The 21,757-nt window shown below is 42.9% G+C and overlaps 1 protein-coding gene and 1 pseudogene across 1 annotated transcript in view; one reads left to right on the forward strand and one right to left on the reverse strand.

The window, feature by feature from the left end:
• KCNB2 (potassium voltage-gated channel subfamily B member 2) overlaps nucleotides 1-13,569 on the reverse strand; it is a 341,085-nt gene extending 327,516 nt beyond the window's left edge. Inside the window, exon 1 of the mRNA XM_059672889.1 lies at nucleotides 12,904-13,569. The gene's annotated coding sequence lies outside the window, so the exon portion shown is untranslated. The remainder of the gene's footprint in view (nucleotides 1-12,903) is intronic.
• Nucleotides 5,083-17,888, forward strand: LOC132220111 (leucine-rich repeat-containing protein 59-like; annotated as a pseudogene).
• The last annotated feature ends 3,869 nt before the right edge of the window (nucleotides 17,889-21,757 follow it).

Consider the following 21,757-nt stretch of genomic DNA (forward strand, 5'->3'; position numbering starts at 1 on the left):
TCTTTCTACAAAGCCTAATGAAAATACTCTCCTTAGGTTTGAAAAAACTAGGATTCCAAATTTAAAACGACATTTATCTCAAAAGTAAATTAAAATTTAATGATCATCTGATTAATAATTGTGATTTTATGAACTGGAGACATTTAGCATGAAAGCCCCAGGATGCATTTGTTCTAAGCCGTACAGACTAGGGAGAAAGACTAAAGATGAACCAGCTTCTTTCCAATGTTACTTTCCTGGTCTATTTCAGAATTTTGCCTTCTAAACAGCACTTTCTCCTTCTGGTGTTAGCTTACTGGATGGAAAGCCTTTCGCTTGTGAAAATCAGGACAAGGAATTCAAGAGATCCTACCCAGGGGAACTTTCAAAGGCTTAAAAGCAACTATAATGTTACCTTGGTGATAACTATTAAAAACACACAATATAATACTTCACTTTACATTCTTTACATAAACACCGAAGTTATTATATCTGCTAAATCTCCAAAAATGTATCAGTGGGCATGTCAAGAGCTTTCATCATTTCAGAGATTTCTTTGTTTTTGCTCATGATCTGAAATGATAAAACAGCTTTTGTAAATAAGCACAAAAGAAAATAAATCAATATGCATAAGAATAGGAACTTGGTAAAGGACACAGTGTTGGGTTTGTGTCATTTTAGAGGTTAGGAAGGAAACAATAATAGAGGAAGGAGAGAGAGAGAAGAGGAGAGGGACAAAAAAATAAAATAAAATCCTGTTTGGGAAAAGTGGGCGTGAGAAAGCATTTAAGGTCACATTACATAGATACTTGCAAAGATAATGTTCTCCACTTGTATAATGTTTTACATTTTGTACAGACCTCATAAAGTAAGAAATGCCTTCAATAAAGAATAATTCCTACGGATGGAAACAAGACATAGAACATTCAGATCTCTTCACAAGGATGTTCCTGGGAGGTAGATACTCATCAGAGTCAAAGAAGGCCTTGGACTCCAGAGGGGGTTACACGTTTATGTATGGTTAATTGGTTGTAAATGGATATTTCTAGAATTTATACCATACTGCTGTGGAAATGGAGAGCTTCCAAAAGTAATTCATGCTAATAATAGTCCAGGCCTGTACTGTCTGGTATTGCAACCACTAGCCACAGATGGCTATTTGAATTTAAATCAAATTTAAAATTTAATTCCTCAGTCTCACAAGTCCAACAGCTTATGTGGCTACTGGCTACTGTATTGGGGAGCACAGACATAGAAAATTTCCATCATCACACCAAGTTCTAGTGGAAAGCACGGGTCTAGACAAACTTGCTGTGGAGTGGTGAGGCTGAATTCTATTCTGAAACAGGGATATGGGAGGAACATTCTCTTGGGTGTGCTATGTTCTGCCTTGAATGTATCTCATCCCACCAGTTGCCTCCATTCTGACCTCTGCCTACAAACTCTGCTCCACTGCAGACTGTGGAAACATCCTGGTCCTTGTCTAGAAGAATGTCAGGAGTATGTGAGTATAAATGGCTCAGACCATGGCCTGGTGCCGGGAGCCGGTCCATCCTTGCTGTTTCAAGGGACCTGGCATATATGGCATACTGTTCTTAATATGTTTGCTCACCTTCTTGGCACTATGTGTTTTAACCAAGGTCTCTGAGAAAGGTTGTTTTCCCCAGGTAGGGATTTTCCCCTGAAGTTAGGGAGGGAATAAAACCCCTCAACTAAGTGCCAGGCGGGTAATTAATCCCTTTAACTACGAACAATCATGCTTAAGCTACATAATCTTTTCTCCCTGGAATGGAGATAAGAAACGCCCTAACCTTTGTAATAAAGATTGATAGGATTGAATCAACTGGTATAAATACAGTTGTAACAAGACAGAAACACTCAGAACTTAGAACAGAATCAAGAAGACAGAACCTACAAGGAGCCTAGAGACAGAAGAACTTCGCTGGAGAGAGCATGCCGGAGGATCCTGGAGAGGGACTGGCCTCGGAGCCTAGAGACAGAGCCTAGCGGGAGAACATGGCAAGGGATCCTGGACTGAACCTGACTACAGAGATTGGCAGGAGAACCTGACTGGAACCTGGACACTGAACCTGACTGGAGAGCCTGGACAGAACCTGGCTGGAGAACCTAGCGAGGGAACATGGCTACAGAACCTCGCTGGAGATCTGAAGCAGAACCTCTCTGGAGATCCAGACCAGAACTTGGCTGGAGATCCAGGCTAGAGATCCTGGCTAGGCTGCTGATCAACTGAACGCTGTCTCCGTGTCATTCCTTCTTCGCCGACTCCGTCTACGCCTTTGGGAACCCCTGGACCTGCTGGGGTTGGACCCCGGCAGCCTGGCACTCCAGCATCAGGGCAATTGGCTCTGGTCTCCCTCCACCCCGCCCCAGCCTGGCACCTGTTGTGGTAACTGCATTTCAGGTGCTGCATTGTGGCCTAGAACCTGACTTGGGTCCTGGCTCGGTCCATTCCTTCACTCACTGATTCCACAAATATACAATGAGCACCAGCTATGTGCCTCCAGTTGTGGAGATGCTGTGGGTAACGTAGAGAGTAAGAAGGACAGTCCCTGTCTTTACTGAGCTTACATTCTCACACAGGAAAATGACAGTAAATATGCAAATACCCACAATTTATAGTTAGATCTGGGGTAAGTGCTACAAGAGAGAATTCGGGGGCTAGGGACAGAATAATGGGGAGACCCGCCCTGTTCTAGGTGCACTTGGCTACTAATGTTCTGTTTGCTTTCAGAGAGATACAAGTCCTGTGAGGGTCAAGACCAATTTGGTTTAACCTGGACCAAGAAGGGTGCTTTACATATGACAGTGCTTAATAAATACAGTATTTGCATGTCTTTTAAGAAAAAAAAAAAACTGGCTACAATTTCTAGCTAGTTGGACTATGTAAGAGAAAGCATTAAGTTCTCTTTGAGAAAGAACCACTGCTTCATTCTGGACCATAATGGACTGTTTGGCTATTATGGGTAAGTCCCCTTGTGGGCTTGCCCACCAAGTCCACTGGCACCTTGAAAAGGATACAAGAAAAGTCCTAGCTGAAGGTATGTGAAGAAGAGTCTAGCGCAGCCATGGGCAAACCACGGCCCGCGGGCCGAATCCGGCCCGTTTGAAATTAATAAAACAAACAAAAAAAACACCGTACCCTTTTATGTAATGATGTTTACTTTGAATTTATATTAGTTCACACAAACACTCCATCCATGCTTTTGTTCCGGCCCTCCGGTCCAGTTTAAGAACCCATTGTGGCCCTCGAGTCAAAAAGTTTGCCCACCCCTGGTCTAGAGGAAAAGAGGAGTCTACCACATGGCTGGATACCCAAGGAGATCCAGGCCAGTGAGCAAACCCTACAGTGAGAAATGGCAAACACATTTCTAGGAGAAATGACATCTAACATTCAATTAGAATTCCTATCCTTTATCCCAAAGCACCCCGCCAGAGTTTGTTAGCTATGAGAGCCACTAGTGATGTCCAGAGAATGAAGGAAGATGTGTGTTAGTTCCAGAAGTCTAGGTGGAAAGCCAAAGAGAAGACAGGAGTGAGGTGGGGGAGATGCCATCATGGTGTGGATTAATAAGCCAGTGAATGGAATTCAAACCTTTCCCCCTAATTTATTCTAGAGGAAGATGACTACGACAGGGATGGCTAATGTCTATCTAAATGCATGCTTCACCTTTGTGAGAGAAAGTTGTCACCGAGAAGCTCATGGTAAGCCGGGGTTGACATTCCCCAGGCCCCCTGCATCATGGTGGGCATTTGACTAGTTTTCATCAGTGGAATGTAAGAAGTGTTGTCATCACTTCTGGGCCAGATGTCTAAGAAGTAGGTATGCATTTCATTCCTTTTTCTCCCCACACATATCCATATTTCTGTTTCTCGCTCTCTTCTCTCTCTGATATGTGAGTGAGAAATAAACTTCATTTTATGTTAATCCACTAACATTTCAGTTTGTTTCAGCAGCCATCATCATCCTAACTTATTCTGAAAGTGATACCTTGAAGTGCTGACTTTACAAAAAACAGAAAAATGTGGTGTTGGCCATTGGCAAGGAAACGGATGTAGAAGATGGTAGGCCTGGAAGCTCATTATGCCCTGGAAAAATTACACTAACTTAGAGGGCAGAGCTATAGCTCTAGAGAAATGTCTGGCAAGAGCCAGAATGCTAATGTGTGATGGTTGCTTCTACTGCCTATATTACGGTATTACGAGAAAATGGACAAGTTCAGGAAAAAGTTGCTACTTTGACAGCAGAAATAAGGGTTACTGGCTAAACTCTAAAAAGGCAAGACTATAAAGCTGAACAGTCCACTGCTTCTGGGACTCTAATGGTGAGGAATGACACTGCAAAAGGCTTTGAATAACAGATATCCATTAAGACTTCCAAGGTGACAGAGTAACTCCACCTTGAACTAAAGATTTGATTAATGAAGTTACCCTGTAACGTAAGCCTGTTGTTTCCAGATGACCACAAAATAACACCGTGAGCCATGGGTGGTTGAGATATGAACAAAGAAATGAAGCAGGTTCAAAAATTATAAATAGTAGCCAGTTGTGTGGCTGACAGCAAATAGATAAGAAACCTACAAAGATTTTGAAAGAATTCTATTGTCAAAGAAATTGGGAGCCTGGCTTAAGAAAAAAGAAAAAGAGCAGCGACTATAAAACAAACTCTAGGAATCCAAATTTGGACCAGCAACAAACAGGCTGGGAAAGTTATGTGCCTCCCAAGACAGACATACTTCCCAATACCCACTTGGGATGTGGCTATGAGAATAACGGGCAAGGAGGAAGCTCCCAGAGGGTGGCCAGGGCTACCAAGGTCAATGAACAAAGGGGTTCTTCCAAGATAGCAAAACCAGGGTTTAATAAAAAAAAACATTTCCCCCCCTGTTAGGGAGGAGATCTTCAGCAATGTCTAGTAGGATTTCTTCCAAGCTATGGGTCGACTGCTCTGTCCCCATTCTTCCCTTTTCCCAATGGGAATTTTGAATGCAATTATTCTATTGTGTGATGGGAGGGAAATAATCTGCCTTTTAGTATAAAGGTTTCTGTACAACAAGGGGCCATATCCAGAGTTAATGGGGGGCGATGGAATCAGGATCATCCATAGAACCTGAAATTGAGGAGGATGCTGTGACCAAGAGCAATTCAGATAGTCTCCTGACGTGAGGTTTTCCTACATGTGGTCAGAGGGACTAGAGAATATGATACAAATAGCTGTTTAGCAACATCTGTCCTTCTCCTTCTGTGCTGTAGAAATGCTGTTGGGGGGCGGGGGCTGCCCAGCCAGGGGCTACATAGGCCCCTTTTTGTACGTAGATGGAGCCATGAGATTATCTCAGCAACAGAAAGCAAGGCGTGTCACTTCCTGGATGTGCCTTCTCTATGCTCATTCTTCCATGGCTGCCAGCTAGATGCAGAGAACTCCATGTCCTCAGTGTAGGCAGAAAGAACCTGGGCCCCCGAATTACTTCATGGAACATACATATTGGACTCCCATCTGAGCAAAAACTAAACTTCCACGCTCTTACCCACTGAAACAAGGAGGTTTATTTGCCAGGCTCCAGTTACCTCAGCTAATACACCGACTTTGAAGAGGCTTAAGTCTGCTATTATGACTCGTGTTGGGGCTGAAAGAGTTGGAGATACTTAGGTTACTTTTCCTGTTGAAGGTCAGTCCTGGACCTTACGCCACCTGTGTTCCTCAACAGCCTCTCAGCTAGTGTCCTAGGTATCAGTCTTCTCGTATATTCCATCTTTCTCATGCTAGCTCAGAGACTGTCCCCCAGTAAAAGTGGACCATGTCACTCTATGTAAAATTGCAGCTGACCCCCACTGCCTGTCCGACAGGATAAAATCCAAATGATTCAGCACCACGTACATCACCTTTCACATTTGATCCCCAACCTTCTTCTTCTTTTTTTAAACTTTTTTTTTTTTTTATTGACTTCAGAGAGATGAAGGGAGAGGGAGAGAGAGATAGAAACAAAAATGATGAGACAGAATCACTGATTGGCTGCCTCCTGCACGCGCCCTCCCCCCCACTCCCCGGGAATCAAGCCCACAACCTGGGCATGTGCCCTGACCAGGAATCAAACCATGACCTCCTGGTTGATGGGTCAATACTCAATCACTGAGTCACACTGGCCAAGCCCCAACTTTCTTCTTCAGTGTGATCTCCCTTAACTTCTCTAAGTACCAACCAAGCCCTTTTATGACACTGCTTTGCAAATGCTGTTCCCTCTGCCTAGACCAGCGGTTCTCAACCTGTGGGTCGCGACCCCTTTGGCAGTCGAACGACCCTTTCACAGGGGTCGCCTAAGATCATCGGAAACACATACATAATTACATATTGTTTTTGCGATTAATCACTATGCTTTAATTATGTTCAATTTGTAACAATGAAATTGGGGTCACTACAACATGAGGAACTGTATTAAAGGGTTGCGGCATTAAGAAGGTTGAGAACCACTGGCCTAGACTATTATCCATCTGCCTCCTTTTTAGCCTGGAGAATGTGCACCCCTCTCTTTAAAAAAACATCAGCTTAGGTGTCACTTCATCTGTGGAATCTCATCTGTCACTCCCACGTAGAAAATGAAACTCTGACGGTTATGATCAGATCAGCCAGTCTGATGCTCCTAATGTTCAGTAACCTAAGTGGCTTAACTTTGCTGTTGTTTATTTTATTATTTGCTCAGCCTCTAAATTTATATTCTTACTAAAAACTTTAGAGTTCTGCTTTTTCAAAATAGCCCAATAATGCATTAGAATTGGACTGGCTTCCTTCAATGAGAGGATATACCGATAATTAGTGTTTGAATGGGATTAACACAAGTCCTTTTAAGTGAGTTTTCTAAAGTTGTTAAGTATGTGGAAAGCAAGGGCCAGGAATGCAAGAAACTACAATGTGGGCAGAAATTCTGTATCCTCCGTAATTTTTATGCTTCTCATCAGACACATATGTAAATGAAAAAAATTATTATCTGTGACTAACTCCTAACTTGTTGTACATAACATATTTTTCCATAGGAATATTCTAGGAATATAACTACCATACTTGGAGATTACCAAGATTTGCTCACCATTTCAGAAAGGCACATCACCAACAAAACACTGCTCATGATAACTGATTTACCAACACAACACACATCTGTTTACAATCGGCTGTCACGCTCAACAAATGTATTTACTTTGTTCTTGCAACAAAATGCCAAGTACACAAACGTGTCACCAATATTCAATTAAATGTTTTCTCTTAATTCCAAATTTACACATTTTAAGTAGCAAGCATCTGACTGCTTTATCTTTTAGTAGAGTTATACCCAAACGTATTCATAGTGATATATCTACAATTTTTGTAAGCTGCTTTCTTTTCTTCTATTACAGGGAGAGAATTTATATTGATTTTTAAAACGTTACCTATGTAGATAGGTTATGTTATCTACAAAGATCATTTCAGGAAAGTAAAAGGGATATTACAAAACAGTGTTTATAAAAAGGAGGCTTTGGGTCTGACTGAATAGAGAATCATGACCGAACACACCTAAGAACTCAAAGAAACCCTTTTTTTTTTTTTTCTTATGGGATACAGCTGTTAGGCAACTACTCAGTTGAATTGCCTCTCTGCTCCTCCAATAGTATTTTCGACATATTGTCATGATTTATTTGTCTACCCATGTAGGCTGTGATCTATGGCCCCGACACCTAGCTTAGGGCTTGGCACAGAGAAGGAGCTCAGCGGGTACCCTGAGGATGAAATAACAAATGAGAATCTTGAAGAGATATTCAGTCCCTGGCTCTTGCGCTAGAACTCTGAATCAATTATTCAACATTCTCCCTATACCAATATTATAAAGCTGTCTTCATTCTGCCTGATGTCAGAGACAGTTATGTCCAAGCTCTCCTCCCTGTGGGCCCAGGCAGTACTGTGGTCACCTCTGTACCCCACATAGAAAAAGCAGGTAATAAGTATTATTTAAATCTAATTATTCCCTAGGAATATTGCTATACATAATGGTCATGTTTTCAAGTATTTAACTATGTAACAGTTCTATACTTCAGGTATATTATTAATTAAAGGGGCATCTGTGGATTGGTCTGGTGACCTAACCATCATTTAAAGTACTGTTTCTATAAATGTACTACAGGTTCCAAGAGATCAAACTTGTAAAGTCAACTTTTGTGCTGCAAGCAAAGTGTAGATTGTGTGTGAGCTGTCTATGTGACTGAGCCTACGTGGCCTACTAAATAGTGGCTGTGAGGAAAATAAAAATGTCATCTATCATGAGGATGTATCTAAATATCTGAATGTATGGCATTCTGCAGATAATATTTGGTCATTTTACCTTCTAAATTTAATCCAGGTGGCATTTTTTCATATAAAAAGCAGCAGTAGCTATTTATAAAGAACTTGGACTTCAAATATTAAATTTTTCTTGATGAAAATCTCAATAATTATTTGATTTATGTTTACATGATTTTATTATAGTTATTTGTCATTTAATAAAATAAATGCATTTTAGACAATATACTAGAAAGTAATTCTATTAAGTGACTATTCCAATTGCCATGAATATATTGGGGATACATTTTACAGAGGAATAAATGGGGACAATGGTAAAAGGAAATTCTATTGTAAAACTAATAATTTTCTTTTTACATATGAGCATATAATCCTACAAATAATAAATCTGAAAAAATGTTATAATACTATGTTTTATTCAAACTAAGTCACATAATTTTTAAAGATTTTAAAATGAAAATATGGCACATTAGCATTAGACACTGATTAGTCAGATCCTTTGTCTCAGCCAACCTTTTTCTTTTTTAAAATATATTTTTATTGATTTCAGAGGTAGAGAGAGAGAGAGATCAATGATGAGAGAGAATCTTTGATCAGCTGCTTCCTGAATGCCCCCTACTGGGGATAGAGCTCGAAACCCGGGCATGTGCCCTGACCAGGAATTGAACCATGACCTCCTGGTTCATAGGTCAATGCTCAACCACTGAGCTATGTGGGGCAGGCTCAGCCCTCCTTGCTCTGTGGTCACTGTAAAGGGAGTACTTACTAATATTTTAGCATTCTGATAAAAAGTCCACTCATCTTTTAAAAATCAGTCTCTAATTAAACTACCTTCTTATTTCTAAATAATGTTGAAAATTTGGGGGTTTTTCCATTTAAAATAAAGTTTCTACTTTTGATCTTTTCCAAGTACCCCCTGTAATAATAACCTTTCAATAGATAGAGCTCCAACTAAATCTACAAGCTGCACACATCTTTTCTTATCCTGCCTGAGATCACACTTGTTAATACTTCTCAATATCAGAGTGGTGAAGTGGAGCCAGAATACCTGAATGTGAGTTCCATTTATTTCCTATATGACTTTAGACAAGAAAAAAATCGTTGTACTTTAATTTTCATACCTATATAATAAAGAGTATTAGTAACAGCTGCCTCATAGGTGATTGTGAGAATTAAAATATTTAATATTTGTAAATATTTAAAACATCTCCTGGCTCAAGTATTTGCTATAATAATAAAAATAAGTTAATTCTGATTATATATAAATATGATAATTATTCAAATATAGCCCAGGCCAGTGTGTCTCAGTGGTTAGAGTGTGGGCCCACACACTGAAGAGTCATGGGTTCAATTCCCAGTCAAGGGCATGTACCTGGGTTGCAGGTTCGATAAATATTTATAATGTTTTAATTTAATTTAAAATTTTAAATTAATTATTTTAATTAGTTACTATTATTGTTTTCTAATCATTTCCCAATGCACAGACTGTGGTGAATTTTCATGATCCTCTTCATGAATCTGCCTTAATTAATTTCCTAAGTATGAAATTGTTAAGTGTACTTCTGTATGCAAGAGATCCCATATTTAACATGAGTCTAAATAGTTATTCAAGTTTTACTCTCTATACTGTAAAAAATCCTTGAGGGGCAGTGACTGTGTTTTCTACCTGTTTTGCAACTGTTACAGTCTAATCAAGCACTCTTCTCTTTATATGTACTAATGAGTGATATTCAAATCAGTGGATGAGTGGATACATGACATTAAGTCAGACAGTATAGAGAGGCACAATTCAGCCTACAGGAAGAGGCACTTTTCCCTTACAAATAATACAAGAGGGTTTGGCTTACCCAGGCCAAGGAGCCCCTGGCCTCACACACTTGACCTTCTGCCTGACGACCTGGGCTTGCAGTAACAAGTTGGTGGGAATATATATTTAAGAAGCACAAGGAGGAAATAAGCAATGAACAAGAATGGGCTACAGATACCAAGATACTTGTAGTGCCTACAAGACTAAAAATCTGAAGACTGTGCTGCTCTGTGAAGTTGGTTTTTATCATTTTGGGAGTAGGAGTAGCTTATAAAGTACTCTGAACTTAAGAAAAATGACATACAAAGCATTTGTACTCTCCACTCCTCTGAAGCCCTTGTGAAAATAATACAGGCATCATGTATGCAAAACCCACCTGACAAATAAAGCAAATCTCAAATACTATTTCATTCTGAAGTAAATAAATGTCTTAACCTTATATATTTACCTTCAAATGTACATGAGAAGATGTCCTGTCAACTTTAAGGATGTTCTTTAGGAATCAGTCTCTAAGGGGTTGCAGATTTCAAGGAACTAATTATTCTTTACAATTTATCAAGAAAATAATGCATTAGGTCAAAATAAAACATCTTGTAAGTTTCCTAAATTTTTACCAGTAATTTGGTCTATTTTCATAATATATATGCATGCAGACCAGTCCCTAGAATACCATTTCAAAACACCAGATATAAATTCAAGGAAAAAATACTTTTTCAATGTTCAACCAAGATTTTCCACAGATATGCAGGCAGTATGCAAAAATCCTGGACAGATATGCTTTTAAATGGCCAACAAATGCGACTGAACACATAACCTGTTATTTTGTTTTTTAGCAATCTCATTTTCTTACCATATTGGAAATTAGAAGTCTAAATTCATATTCACAGGTGCTCCAAGGTATCAACAAGGAAACTTTAAAAGCCAAACAGAAAGGTAATCATTTTCACTAACCCTTTCTGAATATTCAGTAAACATTCATGCTTGAAAAGGTGAACTGGGGGATTTGGAGAAACTTGAAATTGAAAATTGTTTCAACTGATGCCTGGTATGATACTATCTGGAAAAACAGGAGAAAAATAAAAGAGACACTAGCATTTTCAAAGTGGCAGGCAGTGGAGTTATTTTCTGGAGCCTGAGTGTGTGTGTGTGAGGGAGATCTGGGAACATCGACGTGGAGAGGGTAAGGTGAAGGTGAAAAGGAGGAAGAAGCAAAGACAACTGCCAAGCGAGCCACTCCTTTCTCCAGGAGTCTGAGTAGAGCCAGGAAAGGAAAAAGAGGGCATTAGACAGGGTTCTATTGGTGATGAACAACTGGTCTGAACCTGACTGTCAGAGGGAGGGGGTCATAGTATTTACTTTGTGGAAGCACATTAACTCCTTTAGATGAAGAGAGTAATTTTCATTCAGTGGAGAAAAAAAGTTACCTATGCATTGGACCCTCAAATTTTCAGAAATTCCATAGAACCTTACAAGTAAGCACATCATATGGGCCCTACATCAAAAACCACCACCTCTAGCAGCAATTAAATACATATACACATTTATAATATGCCAAATTACTGAATTGTTTAAGTTTGGGTTAATTTAAGAACCAAGAACTCACTAGTCTAGATGTCTATAGATCTTATTCACGTATTACAAGCTTTGGACAATTTTATATTTGTTGACTCACATACACACATACACATACACACACCCCTCTAAAGAGTGAAATATATAAAGTAAAACTTTATTTTATACAGTAGAATTTTTTAAATATTACCCTCTTTTTCAAAATCTTTCCTCTAAGTTACTCAGTACTGACAAGTTAGACTTTAGATCTTTGACTGGAATTTACCTTTCTCTTGTCCTATGAAATGCAATATCTCCATTGATGTTTATTGTCCCACACAATACTACATGTTTAAAAACAACTAATTCTTGCTTTTCCTTTGAGCTGAGCTTGAAAAATCATATGCCCAACAAAATCCAAAAACCAATCACTGCAAAAACAGAAATGTGAAATGCTACTTAAGAATGGACATTATTGCATAACTTGATTAGAAGGAATGTTGAATCTGCGTGATATTAACCCAGTATACATCTCTGCACCCTACATTTCCCAGTGTAATCTTGTATCTATTACTGTATCACTTGTGCAGCCATAAAGGATGCATACTGCACACTGACAAGTTTTATGAATGAATACACAAAAACGCTCATAATTCGAGAAAATGGATGGCAGGATATTGTTTGGAAAACGGTCATTAAGCACTGGAAGCAAATGATGAGGCAAATGGTTGGTGTCTTTGGTTCCATTCAGGGCAACTGTATTCCCCAACCCCCAGCCCAGGTTGTTGGAAACAGCCTTGGGGCTCTTCCCTTAGAGACTTAGAGACTCCTTCTCCCTCCCTGGAACCTGCTACAGAAGGAAGACCTCGCAGCGCCTGAAGAATAACATGCACGCACTGCTTCTGTGTGCTGAGGGCTGTTGATAAATCAGAGACACCACACTCCCTAAATCCGGCCCCACAAGTGTGTGCATGTGAGTGTGGCATTTACCAACAAATGAACAGAAGGCAGCAGAGCTCATCTCCCAGAAATAACATTTCCTACCCCTTCCCAGGCAGGCTGCTCGGAGGCTTTTCGGGGGGCTAAGACTTGAGCGCCTTCCCCTCAGCTTTGTGTGTAAGTCCGCTGGGCGCCATATGGCAGTTTCCAATTCCTTTCGTCTGGCGAGGCTGCCCACGATGGTTCTTTATTAAAGGAAGAACCCTTCCGGGAGCAGCAATCCCCCTGCCCACCCACCCCAATTTACCTAGCTCCCGGAGACCTCTTCAGCCGGCACCACAAAGGGCTGTGGGATTCCCCGTTCCCTCGGGGGCTCCTCTCCCGGCGACGATCCCCTTCGCCAATGATGTGTCGCTGGAAACCCCCCTCCCCTCCACCGAGAGGAGGGTCTTCCCGGCTGGCTGGCTGGAGCTCCCGGCGTGGCGTCTTCCCTCCTGTCTACATCTCTGACTCTGGTTCACGGTCTCCACTAGGAAGGCTCTAAGGAGAGACGGCGGGAGGAAGCTAAGGAATCCTTAAAAAGAAGAATAATCTTCATCGATCTTCACCCACTTCCCCACGCGGGTCCCCATCCCCCTGCAGCCGCCGCCGCCCGGCAGGAGAGCTGGGATCCCACGGGAAAAATCGAGCGGCGCTGAGCTCGTCGAGCCACCCGGGAGTTACCGCTCGCTCGGGGGCCCGCGGCGCGGCGGGGGCGGAGGGTGGTGGGTGCCTGGTGGGTGTGTGTCTGTGGCGGAGCCCGGGGAGAGGCTGGGCGCGGGAGGCGAGGCGGGGCGCTCGGGGGCGCCGGCCCGGCGCGCACACCCGCCCGCCGCCACCCCACCTCGCGCTCCGCCTCCTCCCGCGCTCCGTGCACCCCCGGGAAGGAGCGGCCGCCGCCTTCCCCTCCTCCTGGGCTCTCGCGGCTCGAGGGGTGAGCAGCGGGCCCCGGTGGCGGGGCTGCGCGGCCGGCGGACACCGCCAGGGACGCCCGGGCTCGGCCTGGCCGCGCGGGAGCCGAGCGCTGGACCGGGGACAGCGCCTCCGAGCCCGGGGCGCGGCCGACGCGGGCGCCGCCCACACCTCGGCGGCGCCACCCTCTCCTCCTGCGCGCCCGCCGCTCCCGCAGCCCAGGCCCGACTCCACACCCACCTGCTTCCCCGGTGGCTCTCCCTCTGGCGGTGCTGGAGGGTCCGCAGCCCGCGGAGGCCGGGAAAGCCCGGGACGCCCCGCCGAGACGCGCTCAGGCGCCTTCGCGGGATTCCCGGGGCCCTTCTGCTTCCAGCGGTGGGCTCCCCCGCGCCAGCCCCTGCGCGACCCGGACCCGGACCCGGGGCCCGCTGCTCGACTCGGGAACCGGGGCGAGGAGAGATCGCTCCTGAGTGACGGGCCCGGAGGCTTTCCCTGCAGGGAGGCTAGGAACGCCGAGAGGACCTGACTTTCCTGGGAGCAACTGGAGCTCTGCTCGGGGGCGTAGCCAGCCCCAGAACCCCGCTTTCCGGGGTCTGTGGGAAAAGCCGGGTTGGTGGCAGCCTTAACTCTCGCTTCCCACAGGGGCGCTATTTATACTCAGGCTTTCTTGGATTTGCCCGCTCTCCTGCCACCTGGAAAACTGTGCCAAGTTCCTCCCTGGCGCGACCTTAGGTGGACACCCAGACCTTTCCCTCCTCCAGGGCGCGCGCATAAAGACGGGAGGAACTTGGATAATGTCACTGGCTTTCCAGGTTTCTGACCCGTATGCTCCCTAACAGGTACGAGGTAGAGACAGACTTCACAGCTAATTACAGGGCTTTCAGGGAAACAATGTTAACTTGAAATACCCTTTAAAAAAGAACGTAAACCATGGCAGTGTATTTAAAGCTGGGACGCCAAGGAAGATGGCTGTTGAAGAAGGTGCAAATACATTCAGTTTTAAATATGCCTTATTTAATCCTTGCTTGTGTTTCGGCCCTGATATGCCCTGGGAAGCACTATATGGAGGGTCCTCACACGAAGGCTTCCCGCACCTCCCATGGGCCTTACCTTGTGCTGGGAGGTTTTTTCAGGTGCCAGAGTTGGGTGGGATGTTTAATATAGATGCCACGGGCCTCCGCGGCCCAGGACCTGCCTGGGTTCTCTTCTCTCCTTGGGGCTTCTCCAGTTTGAACACTGGGAAGAGGAAGAGCACTCCCAGATTCCCAGACCTTTATCACCCCCACCCCCTGCCCTGTTTCCAAGCTTCAGTTCCACCATTCCAGGAACCTGCGGGATGTCCACTCCTGCAACTCCAGCCTTTCCACCCTCCCATACGTCCCACCTACTTCCTGCAGATTACTCTCCCGCAACCCTGATCCTATCATTTCTGTTCACAAATGTTCTCCAGCTTCCCATTCCCTACCAATGGCGCCTGCACACTTCTATGCCACTGCACGTGGCAGGTGCACGTGGCAGGTGCACGTGGCAGGTGCACGTGGCAGTTGCATGCGGCAGGAGCAAACTGACCCCACCCTGTACCCCTCCCCTTTGACCTCCACAGCACATGTGGGAACTATCTTTTAAAGGACCTACCACCTTCTGCTTCCTACAGAATATATGATCTTCCTTTGTGCATGTCTTAGGGCTTTAAATAAATTCCTCCAGGGTGGATTCCACATCACTTTGTTTACATTACTTACATTTAACTCAAAGACACATGAGTAGGAGGTACCTATTCATTCAACAAACTTTTCTCAGCACTCAATATTTATTAAATGAATGGGACTTACAAAATAGTTTAAGTCTAGAAAGAATACTTAAGATTAATTTCAGGTGTGCCTAAATTTAAGTGATATGAGCTTTCATAAATTTTGCATGCGGTGAAAATCCCCTCTTTTTACTAGCCCTACATCAACATTACTGATCACCTTATTGAGAATTTAATTATTTGACAAGTATGTTTAAAATTTTTTCCCCTTAAATTTCCATTAGAGTTTGGAAATCTGAATCCATTTTTCTATGAAGTAGACATTTAGTAAAAAGAGCAAATTACTATTGGCTAAAAGACATTGCTGTTATCTCCAGATCTGGAGGTGGAGTGTTAGGCGATTATCCATTAACACCTGTGTGTATCTGTAAGCATGCAATGATATGGAACAAGTCTTGGGAAATAAATCTAATTCCATTTACTAAGTTACGTATAGCACAAATTGGTTATGGAGAATAACCCTTAGTATACAGATTGTTTGGAATAGCTGAGTTCTCCATATGCACAGCTTGAATTCCGGATGGCTTCAAAGACTCTTGTGTTGATTATCAGCATGTGGTTCCATTGCCTTCGTATATATAATTTTGTATTTTTTCAGTAGTTCTCTAAAGGAAAAATTAAAATGATCTAGCTGAAAAGACAGACATATTTTCACTCTGTTAAGCCATCTTTTAAAAAACCTTTATTGGTATTTATAGAAATGTTCCTTTTGCTTGTATTTCAATTTCCCAGATTTGCTTTTAGATTTGATGAAGTTGTATTAATCATAAAGGGGAGAAATGTCTGTTTAGTTATCAAAATGTTTTGCTCATAATACTTGGTAAAATACATAAATTTAATATAAGTTTAACCCGAGATACGCTTATGCACATCAGTTGATACAATTCAGATGAAGAATGTGTTTCCTCATGCATCACAATGCTGCTGTATTGGGACATATATGTATATACATATACAACATCAAACATAATGGGTTTGGAGAATTTTTTGTTGAATAAAGTATTTGAAAAATATTTAATACAATCTGAATAACATCATTACTGACTATGCTTACGTTTTTCAGGTTGGAATTTTCAGGGGCAAATTGACTTGCAGAGAGAGCCTGTATAGCTTAAAACAAAGTAGGGAAGGCAAGAGAGTGAACATATTTTAAATGTTAAAAGCATAATGGTAGCCCTAGCCAGTTTGGCTCAGTAGACAGAGCGTCGACCTGCGGACTGAAGGGTCCTGGGTTCAAATCCAGTCAAGGGCACATACCTCAGTTGCAGGCTCCTCCAGGCCTGAGCCCTGGTCGGGGCACTTGCAGGAGGCAACCAATCGATGTGTTTCTCTTACGTCAATTTCTGTCTTTCCCTCTCTCTTCCACTCTCTCTAAAAATCAGTGGGAAAATAACATCGGGTGAGGACTGAAAAAAAAAGCATAAGGGTAAGAATTTGCAAGTTTTGGGTGACTAAAATATTATAGTAGGATTGAATGTTTTTAAAAGTCAAATGGAAAGAAGGGTGTGGCATATTAAGTACAACCACACAAAAACAAAAACTAGTCCTAAAAGGATTATTAAGAATGACTGGAGGGCACTGGTGGGGAAGGGGCGTTGGGAGTGTCTGTGGATGGAAGGTGGCAGGGTTTCCCACTAGCAAAGGTGGAAGGCACAGGCATCGTGGGTTGAGTGTGAGTTTCATGAGCAAGTGAGCAGCTGAGCAGCCAACTCCTGCCAGTCAGAGTCTCAGAGCTGGGACCTGTCACCATGGCAGGGCCCGCAGCAAGGGCACGAATCTCCTTGACAAGCTGGCCTAGCATGAGCCAGACCTGAGCGTGGTCCCAGTCAAGAAGCTGGCTGCAGTCCATCACAAAGGCCACCATCCTGGATCTGTCCTGCCATAAATTGACTGCCATGGCATTTCTGTGGTTTTGCATGCCAGGTGCAACTGAACCATAGGAAGGACAAAATGCAGCAACTATAAAACCTTGGCCATCTGGTCAACCTCTAGCACCTGGATGTCCTCAACAGCAGGTGAGTTATTCTGCCTGGCAGCTTTGCTCAACTCAAGAGCCTGAAGTGGCTGGACTGAAGGACAAACCCCTGGATCCTGTCCTGGCCAAAGTGGCAGGGGGTTGCTTGGGTGAGAAGCAATGTCCGTAGTGTGACACAGCTGTTCCTCCCACAGCTGTTCCAGCACAGGGAGGCAGTGCAGGCAGCTGGGAGCCACAGGGGGCACAGGGGCTGGAGGTAGAACTGGAGGCAGTGAAGAAGCCGGGCCGAGAGGAGTTCAGTGCCCTCAAAACATCCAAGCTGGAGCAAAGAAGAAGCCTAAGAAGGAAACACGTCAGTCCCTGAAATCTAAGTCCAGTTCTGGGCCCCAGAAACAGCCAGTCCTGAGCTGTGCTGAAGCTGCTGCTGTGTGTGGCAAGTGGGCTGGTGGCAGATGCAGCAGTCCCTCTGCACCAGCTCTACCACCACCTAGGACAATGCGGTCCGAGTCTGTGCAGCCATGACAGCCTTCAGTGGGAGACTGATTCTCAGCAGTGAGCTTGTCCTCAACTCCTCGTGCCTTCCAGTCTTGGAACTTGGGTTCATATGGAATTGGGTTCTGCTGGACACAACTTCTTAGCTCAGACCTACTTGCAATCTCAAATGGCTGTTGATAAATACTTGAGACCTCCTCTTGGTAGGACTTCTTTGTTCCTTAGTCAGGGTTCCTTGGAGGCATAAGAGATGGGAAGGGATAGACTTGGGGGTAGGGAGAGGAAAACATACAGCACTTCCTCATTGTTATACAAAGCCATGTAAAGGCAAGGCTCTTGTCTCCTAAATAGTCAGCTCTCACTACATTTACACCTTTGAATGTCACCAGCCCTTCCTTTCATTCCTCCTCAGGTAGCCAGGGCAGGTCAGGAGGCAAAGGGTTGTTAGTGGGGACTAGGAGAACATACTCAGCAAATCTTGCCTAAAGTGGTGGGGGCACTTATCGCCTTAAGCACCTCAGATATTCAGACATTTAATGATCATACAAGATCTCAGGCTCTGAAAGAGACTTCAAGACTATCCTTGCAGAAGAGGAAATTGAGTCCTTCCATGACTTGCTTACGCTCTCCCAGCTGGTTTGAGAAAGCTGGATTCTCGCTCAGGTACCCTTAAGTGGCTTCCATAAAATGGGGACAGTCCGAGCTCCTTGCCTCGGCTTTAGAGCATTAACTCCCCAATTGCCAGTAAACAAGGTGGACCCTTGTAAAGCCACACTGTGACAGCTCTGTTAGTAGTTGGTCAGATCTCAAAGGCAACCTGAGACTCAAGCGTCATAGAGACTGACGTTTGGAACTATAGAACTACACCTACACAGTGAAGGGAACCAAGAAGCAGCATGGTGTTTAACAGTGCTCAGAACTGCAATGACTGGCGCGAATAAGGGCAGGACTGCCATTCTCTTATCTGCCAGCATAAGCGTTTTCTTACTCAGTCTCCTCCTTTGCCTCATCTTTCACAACAGCTACATGAAGGGATCAGAAATGGCCGTGCCATGGTGCTCAGTCACTGAAATCTCCATGAGCAAAAACCTGTCATGGTCCAGAAACAAAGCGGAAGGGGGTCCAGCTTTTCATCCACACTGGCCCAATGATTTCTCTCCCTCCAGGATAGCTCTGCTGTATAGGCCCACACCTTACTTAGAATCACTACATGTTCCTTTAGCCTTCGTCCAAGCTCCAGAGCCATTGGTACAAATGCTTTGTTGAAACTAAACACATAGCACAATAAATGAGATGGAGAGAACACAGAAGTCAGCCTGGTGATCGGACTCCCGTTCCCAGGCTGGTCAAGGCAGCCTTGTGGGCCAGAGGAAGGCTGAAGAATGCTCAGCCCAGCAGAACCAAGCCACTGAAGGCAGGTCACTCATGATCTCGAGATTTGATGCTGAGTTTCTTTTGGATTTTTACAATTATTAAATATGACATGTGTCTGAGTGGTAAAAAAACAAACAAACAAAACAGATCCAACCCCATTAAAAGGGAAAATACACAGTAATAAGCTAATGGAGTTATCTTCAAGAGTTGGAAGGCAGGTTTTGTTTTATTTGGTATAACCTGGTTATACCAAAAGATGGGTAAATATTCATCTTTTCTAAACATCAGCACCATGGGGACACTACATTTTAAATCATAAACCAAGTAAATACATAGCTCAGCACTGTACTTTTTTATAGGGATAAATACTATGGTTCTTATCATGTAAGAAAGCAGCCACTGAAGGGTGATTAGAAATGATCACCTTTTTAGACCTAATGTGCCTCTTTTGCCCTTCTAAATGAAAATGTAAAAAAGCTTGGGCAAATTAGAGCAACTCACAGAATCTTAGCAGCCACTGACCTCTATTTACACATTACAGTGAAGGCCTGAAAAAAAAAAAAAAGAGCAGTATGTGTGTTCTTCATTGAGGAGATAGCACTATGTTTTGAATTTAGTGGAGACAGATTTGGCTGTCCTTTGAAGATTTAAAGTAAGAGATAAACTCCAGACTGGCTATTTTTTAAACAGTTACTGTACTGAGCATGAACTTTTTGAAAAATGCCAAGTGCTTAAGCACACTTTTTTGCCATGTAGTAGCACAAATATGAGTACTGTGTTTGAGCCCTTCCTTGGAGCTACTTCCAGACATCATTAGTGTCTAAGCAGCCTAGTTTGTTCTTAGGATTCCACATTGTTTAGGCTGAGAGTTTCTGAAGCCAGTTAACTAGACATTTCAAAAATATGCTAGGTAAAAAAATATTTAACTACATTATTCTGGGATATGGTGGAACCAGGAATGGATTTCTACTCAGATCTAAATAGGCCCCACTCTGTGCTGTATTTGTGTTGTTACAGGAGGTAAGTTATATCAAGGTGTTACTACCTATCAAACACTCAGCTAAATTTTTTGCAAGTGCTGGCTAATTTAACCTTTATAATGATTCTTTGAGATAGATACTATTGGTATCATTCCAGCTAATGAATAAAGTAACAGAACTAGAGAGAATTTAAATTATTATTAAATTTAATTTTAAATTACTGCCAGCATTGGAAATTGACCTAAGGCAGTGTGACCTTAAAATTTTAGGCTGGATTTTTTCCCTACCTCACCTCACATTGAAAACATCTTTCTTCCTGTTTCAACATGTTGTCTCAAGTTCACATGAAGAAATCTTGTATAAAATATTATTTTTAATTTTTAGTTTTAGGGGGGGAAATCTGGTATAAATAAATGTGGGACTTGCCAAAGACGAACTATGAAACAAACAAAAAAAAGAAACAAAAAAAGAATTTGTTACTGGTCCTAAAGAGGGATGGAAGTAGGATGTACCCCTTTTGTTTTTCAATAGGTAGATTGACACTTATCCACCCATACCACTCACTACATGACATTTGTATGAGATTTAACCTGTCAAGTCTGGACACATATGGGATGGAGCATTTGGACATGGACTGGGATGAAGGCTTGCTGCCTACATGGGGAAAGTACCTGTGTGGACATGATCCAACCGGAAGGACTAAACAGCCTGGATTGTCGACACCACCATCACAGTGGGTCAGAAAGCTTCTGGGGCTCTCAGAATAAGCAAATTCTGGGGTTTTTAGAGTCATCTGGGTTTTGGGTAAGTAGGAAATGGATAATCTCCAATAGTAGAGGAAATACAATCAGTCCTAAGAAAAGGAGCCCTCTTTGCAAATACGAAAGCATTGTTCTCAGCCCCAGATTTCACATCAGTATGAGCAAAAAGTGGATATAATGATATGTTCCTCCTGGCCGGGCAACAATCTTGCCTGTCAGAAGCCAAGATCACAGCCTCAGGAAGCAAAATTACATGAGTTCCCCACAGTTTTATCTGAGAAATTTCCAAGTGGACCTAGGACTCAACAAAGCAATTGGGTTCAAACTGTAGCAGATATTCTACCAGGGCTTTTGTTCCCTTCTGAGAATCAAGCTTGAGCTGACAGTGTATTCAACACATACTTCTAAAAGGGCCATTAATTTTCCAAATGATGGCAAACTAATGCTGCCTTCTTTCTTGGTTTTCCTTGAGGTTGGTTGGCTCTTGCATATACAAAACCTTCTTGCAATATCAAGTGGGAATATTGATCATTACTAGGGTCGATAGCATCATAACTATCATTTCTCCTACTAATTAAAGTTGTTCTTAAAATTTGTTCTAAATAAAATATATTATGGTGATAAATATAAAATCAGAGCTTTTTAAAAGCATCCAGCATTGTATAGTCACTAAATTTATACCAAGAACTTAACATAGTAATTATTAGAAAAAAGCATTTATATTAAAGACTAGAGGCCCGGTGAATGAAAATTCGTGCACTCAGGGGGGTACCTCACCCAGCCTGCACCCTCTCGCAATCTGGGACCCCTCAGGGGAT

This window comes from Myotis daubentonii, chromosome 17, assembly GCF_963259705.1.
Source record: "Myotis daubentonii chromosome 17, mMyoDau2.1, whole genome shotgun sequence".
Taxonomy (NCBI): Eukaryota; Metazoa; Chordata; class Mammalia; order Chiroptera; family Vespertilionidae; genus Myotis; species Myotis daubentonii.